Genomic DNA, 9,232 nt, shown 5'->3' on the forward strand with positions numbered 1-9,232 from the left:
CCCTATGAGGAGAGGCTGAGGGAGCTGGGGTTGCTCAGCCTGGAGAAGAGGAGACTCAGGGGTGACCTTATCACTCTCTACAACTACCTGAAGGGAGGTTGTAGACAGGCTGATGATGGTCTCTTCTCCCAGGCACCCAGTACCAGAACAAGAGGACACAGTCTCAGGCTGCACCAGGGGAGGTTCAGGTTGGATGTTAGGAAGAAGTTCTATACAGAAAGAGTGATTGCGCTATGGAATGGGTTGCCCGGGGAGGTGGTGGAGTAGCCGTCATTGAAGGTGTTCAGAAGGAGACTTGATGGGGTGCTTGGTGCCATGGGTTAGCTGTTTGGGTGGGTTGGATTGGTTGATGGGTTGGACACGATGATCTTGAAGGTCTCTTCCAACCTGGTTTGGTTTATTCTAATAAAGGTTTATTCTAATAAAGCGATGTCTAGGCTTCATAAAGCTCATCTGAGTCTTTGCTGGGCTTGGACCCTCCAATCCTAAGGAAAGCCAAACGGTGAGAGAGTCTCTTGTACATGACTAGGGAAAAGTTCTGTGGAAGCACAAGGACCTGAAGCTTGGTCTCTTCGGTCTCAGATACTGCTTTTATTTTTTTTTTTTTTAATTTCTCCTACACACACCCTGTAAGGCTTTAATGAGCATGCTTCTCATTATCCATTTTAGACTGTTGTTCATCTTTATCAATCAGGCAATGTTTGTGCAGTAGTCACCACTTTATAGCAGCATTTGCTGCTTAGCAAGCTCTGAGAAGAGCTCAGCCCTGATTGAGAGGTTCAGAAGTGTTCAGCAAAAGGCAGTATTACCTACGCTGCCTGGGTTCCTGTGCAGTGTGTCTGACATCTCCTATGAAATATCTTCAATTTACTCAGTTAAGCAAAGGTACAGTATATCTTTTTGAGTAATGCCTGTGAGTTCATCACTTTTTTATGCTATTGAGCTATAGCTAACAATAAGGCTCTGAATTTTGGCATTTGTGTCTCAGCAGGAGCAGAACTCAAAGTCCCTGGGTTTATGTATTTATTTAATTTTCTCTAAGCAAAACTTTATTATGAGTGATGATTTAATGCTTTCAGTTGCACATGAACTCTTTTCAGTGTCAGATAGCAGTTTAGCAAAAACCAGCTCAGGGTGTCTAACCTTTTTTTTTCCAGGAATCTCAGTTTGTGTCTCACCCTAAGGATTACTAATCCTAGCAGTCAGGCTAAAGTGGAAAGTCTAATTGCTCATCTTCTTTTGCATGTTCAGAACTTTAGGTCTTTTGTTTTCATTTGCTTTTGCTCCACATTTTTCAATATTGTTTGGGAAAGTGAAGAAGAAAAGACAGAGTTAATTTAGTCTTTCAGATGAAAAATCCCTTGGCACTGACAAAACCTGCTGTGTTTGTGCCAGATTTCTAACAGCTTGAAAATCAGATTAGGCACAGAATTATTACAGAGGCTGTTTGCTGTCAGCAACCTGGAAAACAAACAAACCAACCACAACAAAACCCCGCAAAGAAACACAAACAAATGAACAAAAAAAACCAACAGAAAAATCCTTCTCCAGAAATCTCAGTAAGAACCATGCTTCCCAATCCATTTGCAGTTTCTCATTCCAGCTCTGGTGTTCCCTTTTACCAGGTAGCTAGGTCTGAAACAAGAGCTGCAAAACAATATTTTAAAAAGTCATTTTAAAAGGGAGCAGAGAGATTACATGCCAGCTTGAAAGTATGGCAGCAAGAAATATCTGAACTTGATTTGCTGGTGATGAGGAAACCTCACCAAATTCACTCTAGGTTGTTCTCACTGGGATGGAGGAAAGAAATTTAATATCAGTATTTGTCAGATTTTCTTAGTGCAGTAGACTGTGCTGGTCAGCACAGCCCTGCTGGCATTTTCTCACAGGGAAGCTGAATGCTGGTGTAATGACGGTACTTCAGTTATGGCCACCCTTCTTGAATGTAAGACAAGATGCAATTAATCAGAGTGAAAAAGAAAGTAGTAGGCAGCAGCAGGTGAGCTTGCAATTTCAATTTTAGAGTTTTTCTTTTCTCCTCTTGAGCTGCTTAGGTTTGGGGTTGGGGGGTTGGGTCTTTTTGTTTCCAAGTTGTAAATGTAATCTTGCCAATGTATGTTTACTACTCCCCAGCAGGCATGTGATGTAGACATTGTGAATCAATGCAGATCTTAGATTTTTTTCTTGTTTTAAAGAAAAAAAAAAAAAAAGAAGAAGGAGGAAAAAAAAGTCTAGGAACAATAAATTAATATCAAGCAAGAATCTTGGAGAAATATTTGTAAAACTTCTCTTTGCCTTCTTAAGTTTTTTTGGCAAGATTTCCATGAGTTACTCTTAACTAAGCATAGAGGATATGACAAAATGGAGCTTCCAAGTATGGATAAACTTTGTAATTTCATGTTGTCCCTCCCTCTCAACATTTTGCATCTTTTCATTGTGTCATGTTGAAAGGAAAGTGTTTGTTTTGATCTTTAGTTTTTCCAGCACGGTAGGCAGCTTGTTTTCATGATAGTACTTAATGCCTTGCAGGAAATCCTGTTGAGGGTTTTCAAATGCCTCTTGTTCAGAGACAACAAAAAACAGTTGGAAGTGGGGAGAGCACAGTTAGAAAATGAGATGCAGGTGAGGAAAACATTTCTAAGGAGAAAGTTGGTGAAACTATAGAGGAATATTGAATTTTATGCTGTGGGTCATTTAAAATTGGGTAGTACAATACATCTATCAAAACATGAACTTACATTTCACTTGAGGGGTAGATTAAACACTGTGGTTGACATTGGGGATAAGGTTTTTAGAAGCAATCAATCTACTTTTTCTTTTTAAGTGGCAATAGTGTTCAGTCAGCATTCAGAGCATTTTGAATATCCCAGGATTTGTCTCTGGTTTTATAAGATGAATCTTTGGTTCTCTATTAAAACAAAATACCCTGAACTCTAAGACAGATTATCCTGAAACTAGATGTCAAAGAACTCCATGGTTTTGGTGTGTCTTGTATCACTAATAAACTGTGACCCTAACAAGTCTGTTAGGGTTGAGTGTCTTCCTCCCTCAGGGATCTTCTTGTGGGATTGACTCTTTGAGTAAGATCATCCTAATAAATTGATCAGTTGTGAATCTCTGCATTTGTTATTTTTTATGTCAGTGGAAAGGTAAAAAAGAGCCTACATCCAAAACACCCTAATTTGATCAGCCTTGGCAAGAGGAAATAAAACCTTACAAAGACTCACTTGATTTTCTTTGAAGGACAGATGGGAACCATCACAACATACAGTATCCAGGCTTCAGCATGCACAATTCAGATGTGAAGTCAAATGCACATAACAGCATTTTCTAACTCTGGCAAACTCTACAGCATGCAATTTTTCTTTTCCTGCTAAATATGGAGCCTGAGCTAGATATAGCAGCCATAATTTTGAAGACAACTTCGCTGAGCTAGGAGGCTGGAATAAGGACCTCCAGAGGTCCCTTCCAGCCCAAATTTCCCTATGATTATGATGCTAGAAGTAAGACTCCCTCAAACTTTGTTCTCAGCTCCTGTTATGAGTCACTGAAGTTCTAGATCTATAGTTTTAAAACCACCATATCTTCTAGGCTCTTTCCAGTCCTGGAAGGCTTTACTGACCCACAGGTGGATGCCAATATTTTCATATTTCTGTATGCTTTTCTTTTGAATTGAAGCTCTGGAAGATTTCCTGCACTTTTTCCCCTCAGGGTGAACTCCCTGTCACAGCTCTCACTCAAAGAAGCATCAAAGTACAGTTTGATGGAGCTGAAATAAGACATATACGAATCCTTAAGTAGCTGGCAGGTCTCTGAGAAATAGCAAAAACCAGTAATCAACTGGGTATAGCTGTGGCACATACCTTACCTGTAGCCCCACAGACAATGTTTTTCACCTTTTAAACTATCTATTAACAAAGGTTGAATGGAAACCATGAACATCCATTCTTATGCTGCCTTTATTTTTTTCTTTACCATGATACCACTTTCCCTAAACTGATCATGTGCTTCTTTCTAGGTTGCCTCTGGAGAGGGAAGAACTCTGAAGGTTTAAAAGACTGGTAAGAGAGTATTCATTGTTTCATGCTGTTTCCCTCCAAGCAACTTGCTGTAAGCAAAAGCAACAGAAAAAAAAAAATGAATATACAAGATAGAGAAAGAAACAGCCCGAGGAGAAAACATTCATAGCATCATTTAGATGAACTATGCAGCTATCTCTCAACACAGTTATTTCACAAGCATGTTTCTTCTCAACCTTGTATTCATTTTCTGTCTTCCTTCATTACATTAGTGATTCTTTTTCCCTGTCCTACTCTGACTACAGTCTGATAAACATGCTTATTTTTTGGCTGTATTAGCCAGGTGGTTTGGATTGCTGTCCCACAGGTGACCTAGCAGCTCAAACTAATAACACATATTTCATTGTCAACATCTTACTCTCCAAGCTTGTTGAAGATATTTTAGATGTCCAAACTGTAGTGATATATTTTGGGGATAACAACATAGAAATGGAATTAGTGCCTTTTGGACCTTTCCTTTCTTGCAGCATTGGACTGGTCTAGATAAATGGTTTTATTATCCAGCTTATTTCAGTTTTCTTTTGTTTCAAAGTCTCTGAATTTAATAATGTTTTCACAGAACTCTCAGTAAATTTTTCACATTTGTTCCACTTGGTTTGTTCTTATAGAGCAAAATCTGCAAGTTCTGGTTCTAACTAAAAATAGAATAAATTGAGACATTCCAATATCATGAAGGTGTGATTGGTTTAATTTACATTGCACAGTGCCTAAGGCTGAGACATTTATATGTGTAGTGTACCTATCATAATGAGGCTTCTCAACTAGAAAGAAGAAACTGGACTGTGTTTGAGATTCCTGGCACACAACTGAGGCAGTGTTCATGGTAAAGATAAATTTGTTTCAGAAATAAGGTAGAATAATTTTTTTATCTTCCACAGTTTACCTTATCACTAAACTTGAAGGAACATTGTACCTTCAAGTCTGTGACAAAGTTGGTTGAAAACTTCTAGTACAGTCAAAGCTAAATGGACACAGGCCAGGATGCTGTTTTCCTTCTTGGCCACCTGAGCACACTGCTGACTCAGGTTCAGCTGGCTGTCAACCAGCAGCCCAAGGTCCTTTTCTGTCAGGTAACTTTCCAGCCACTCTGCCCCAAGCTATGGCATTGAATGGGATTGTTGTGACTCAAGTGCAGGACTCAGAACTTGGCTTGGTTAAACCTCATATTGTTGACTTCAGACCATCAATCCAGTCTGTCAGGATCCCTTTGCTAAGCCTTCCTACCCTCAAACAGATCCCACCCAATTTAGTGCACTCAGTTCCCTCATCCAGCTCACTGATGAAAATATTAAAGGGAATTGGCCCAAATACTGAGCCCTGGCGTGCATCACTTGTGACTGGCCAGCAACTGGATGATTTCGATTTCTTTGTTTTTGTAATGTTTATTCTGGCCATAACTAGACTTTTCACTTGGTTTTAATGGGGAGAAACAACCTCTAGTCACATTCATGCAAAAATAAACAGTTTCAAGTTTAATTATGAACCATTAGCATATCTATTCTAATGTGAGGGGTTTAAAACATACAATTAACCTGTATAGATAGGGCCTAATAGTTGTAGAAAGGGTGCTGGTTTGTTTTGCCACAAGTTTCCACCAATGGTTCAGGCTGGGTATTCCAGGTAAGATCTGTATGAATATGTTAGCTCAGACACTGAGCCTTGCACTCTATCCTGTTAGCCACACTACACAAACTGTGGCTCCAGTCTGGAGCATCCCAACCGTAAGATTACCAGTCTGCTTGCAGTGTGGTTACAGCTGGCTCCATACACTGGCCCTGCAGACTCATACATAGCCACCTAGGGGTAGATCAAAGTGTTCATTTCCTTAATAGCAGGGATATGAAAAAGATTAATTGAATTTCCTCAAAGAAACAAATTTATTTAGCTTTGGGGGGAAAAAAAGAAAAAAGGTGAAGACCGTGGAAAATCAGGTGTGTTAATATTGTTAAAAATGGGCATAAACTAGCTATGGCTACATTTAAAATAGAATTTGGATGATGATTTCTGACATTCAGAGGGACAAAGTAGCTGAATAACTTTTAAATTACCTGACTTGTTTTAGAAGACTCTTCATCCTTTTTCAAAAGTACTCTGAATAGCTTAGTAATTTCCCTTTTTAATTGAGGAACATGATTCACTTCACAGTGAACATTGTGAGGAAAAACGAATAAATGGCTGTGGGATGCTAAAAGAGATTCTAAATATTAGATGGTCAAAGAGGTTCAGCTGTGAACGCTGCCAAAAGCTCAACATGTAAAATGCAAGCTGTCTTGTCTCCAGGCCATTCTGGAGTTTATCCTACTGTATCTTTTCAAATTAGCCATATTCTGGTAATATGTTATGTAGTGTATGTGAGCCAGAGCATAGTGAAGAAGACAAGAAATACTGTCTTTCACTTGAAGAGAGTGGATTCATGCAGGTAAAATGAGCCATAGTATTTGAAATGTCAAAGCCGTTAATACAGCTTTGCATATGTTTGGCTGCTAATTTGTATTTATAATTGAAGCACAAGGAAAAAAAAAAGGTGGCAAGAAGCAGGTGACAGGTTTTCCCCAAAGTGTCTACTCCAATCATTTCTAATGATAAAAGCATTTAGAGTCTAAGAGATGAAACGGATTTTCTGATCAACTGAAACAAGTATGAGAGTTAACAATGTGTGGGACAGGAAAGCAGGTTAATTTAGTGCACTTCGGCAGCAAGGTCGAGATGCTTACAACCAAGAGATGTTTCTTTTATCTCTAGGAATGAAGATCAATGAAGCTGGCTTGACAAGTGGCTGAAAGGAGTCTTGTGAAGAAAAGATGGCTCTGTTTTGGCTAAAACTAATGAAGCAAGGGCAGAAAAACAAGAACCACGGAGCTTCAAAACATATTTTGAATGCTATAGTATCTGAGGGAAGACCTTTGAGTACAATTTTAATATTAAAGCTGACACCCTTCCTTCAATATGATAATGAGCAAAACAAAATACATTCTAAACATGACTGTTACTCAACATGCTAAACGCCACCTAAAGAAGGCAGAAACAGCCAGGATTTGGACATAAAAGAAAACATGAGAGGAACAACTCTTTTTGAGGAAAGATTATGAGTTTAGCGGAGATGTGGTCGACAGACTGTGCTCCTTTTCCTCCAACAAAGACAGGGATTCCTTCTTTGCAAGAACTACACATTCAGCATATTACAGCTCAACTTCTGCTACCATTACCATTTCTATTATATTAGTGCTGTGTGCATCTGACTTTGCTGGTTGTTACCCAAGATTTATTAACTTGAGCTCAATCACTTGCAGTTAGTGCATTTATCACTGACAATTCTGAATCTGTGGTATCTGTTGCTTTAATAAATTAAACCTATCAATTATTTTAGCTTTCTGAACATGTGTCAGTGAACATCCTTATTGAGAGACTGGAACTGCTAATTTTGTCAAACATTAGGCTCTGTAAGAGTCCTGGGGCTCTAAAACAGGCAGCTATCAGGATCTTACACATAATGTGATACCAGCTCCCCGTATCTATATATATGAAAATCCAAAGAACTTTGATATACTCTAAATCTTTTTTTTGTGAGGTACATATTACCAGCTTGTGGGTATTCTGTGAATCAAAATCCTTTAGAAATGTGCAAAGCTAATATCTTCCTAACAAACAGGAAGTGAAGATACTTGCTTTCAGGGATCTCTGATGGAAATTGGAGATTTTCCCTTCTCAGTCAATAAAGCTGTGTCTTCAAGCAGACAGAGAAGGTAGGGGGGGGAGAGGGTAGGGTTGGGGGGTGGAGGGTGGAAAAAGTTTTCAGCATCAAGAAAACAGATATTTTTAACAAGCGTAAGGTGATAATATTCCAATATACCCTGCTCACCATCTCGGCAGTGGTTAGCATTTTAACCATTCTCACAGGTTTTCCTATTCTAATCTGAGGAAACAGTTCAAGTGACAGGGAGAATTTCCCTAATGGGCTTATATTTGGTGGCAGATTGTAGTGTGGGCACCAGACATCTCTCACTGCATGCTCTAGAAAGAAATAAAACCAAGTTGTCGCACTTGAGCACTTATTTGACATGAAATTTTCATTTCATCAGGCACAGTGTTGGTGCTTTGAATTCTAAACACTTGGTCTTCTGATGCTGTAAACTGCTACGTGAGCTCTAAAGCAAACCACTTCATATTTTTCTTGTGTCAGTGTTTCTCCTTATTCCCATACCAAGATAATTCTTGGAGAGGTCACACAATGGGATCTTTTGCCTGCGAGCAACTTCTTCAGATCTGACTGCAGAGCTCCAAAATTTGAACTGTAACACTGATTCTGTTTTATGTCAACAGGAAAGGGGGAGTTACTTGAAAAGAAAATACTGATTTAACTTTCTCTTTGCTTAACTTCCTGGCATCTTGAACAATATTGAGTATGTCTATGCATCTATGTACAAGTACACATGATTGAACACCCATGGACTTGTGACTGGTGTAAATTAGGTACCTATTTGGTTATCCTTCTCAAAGGCCTCCTTTTGGAAGAGTAAATTGTTATATACTGCCCAGGTCCTCTGACCTCAAGAGAAAGAATCAGAATCTTTTTCATTTCTTTTTTATTACTGTTGTTGTAATCACAGATTTACTCATCTCTAAGCTATTGGGAGTACACTGCAGAAATAATTATATTTATCAGTCTTGCATTTAGAAGAAGTGGCCAGGCTACTTGAGATCAACACCTGAGCATGTCAAAGAGTAAAAGATAAATTCAAGATGATTTCATGGTTTTCTTCTCAGTGGACTTCATAATTAAGAAGATAATTTTGTCTCATGCTGAAATATTTCCAATCACTGACATTTGATGTTTGTCTCAGTTACTCCTCTATCATCAAACTTTAGGTATTTGCCTCTGATAAAAGTGGGGTATTAGCATGGATGGATTGCTCTAGGTTTAGATAAACCTTTCTCTTTGCCTTGTACTTTGAAAAGAGTTAAGTGTGAGACACACTTGTCCTTTACATTGGATTAGCAGCTAGAAAAATGGGGAGAGAGGTTTGGTTTTGTTTGTTGGTTTGGGTTTTTTTTTGTGAAATGTAGCTGCAGTGGCATTTCACATACACAGTGATTCCACAGTACTTCAAAGTTTACTATAGCTGGAGGAATAGCTAAATGATAAGCCAGCCTCT

The 9,232-nt window shown here is 38.8% G+C and overlaps 1 long non-coding RNA gene across 1 annotated transcript; it reads left to right on the top strand.

Annotated features, from left to right (window-relative positions):
* Window positions 1-1,807: 1,807 nt before the first annotated feature.
* On the top strand, window positions 1,808-7,475 carry LOC137441031 (uncharacterized). Its single transcript, XR_010987297.1, has 3 exons — window positions 1,808-1,999; window positions 4,019-4,061; window positions 6,822-7,475. It is a non-coding gene; the product is annotated as an uncharacterized lncRNA (long non-coding RNA).
* Window positions 7,476-9,232: the final 1,757 nt, after the last annotated feature.

The sequence above is a fragment of the Melanerpes formicivorus genome, unplaced genomic scaffold (assembly GCF_026170545.1).
Source record: "Melanerpes formicivorus ecotype bairdi unplaced genomic scaffold, bMelFor1.0.p_v2 SCAF_5, whole genome shotgun sequence".
In the NCBI taxonomy this organism is placed as follows: domain Eukaryota; kingdom Metazoa; phylum Chordata; class Aves; order Piciformes; family Picidae; genus Melanerpes; species Melanerpes formicivorus.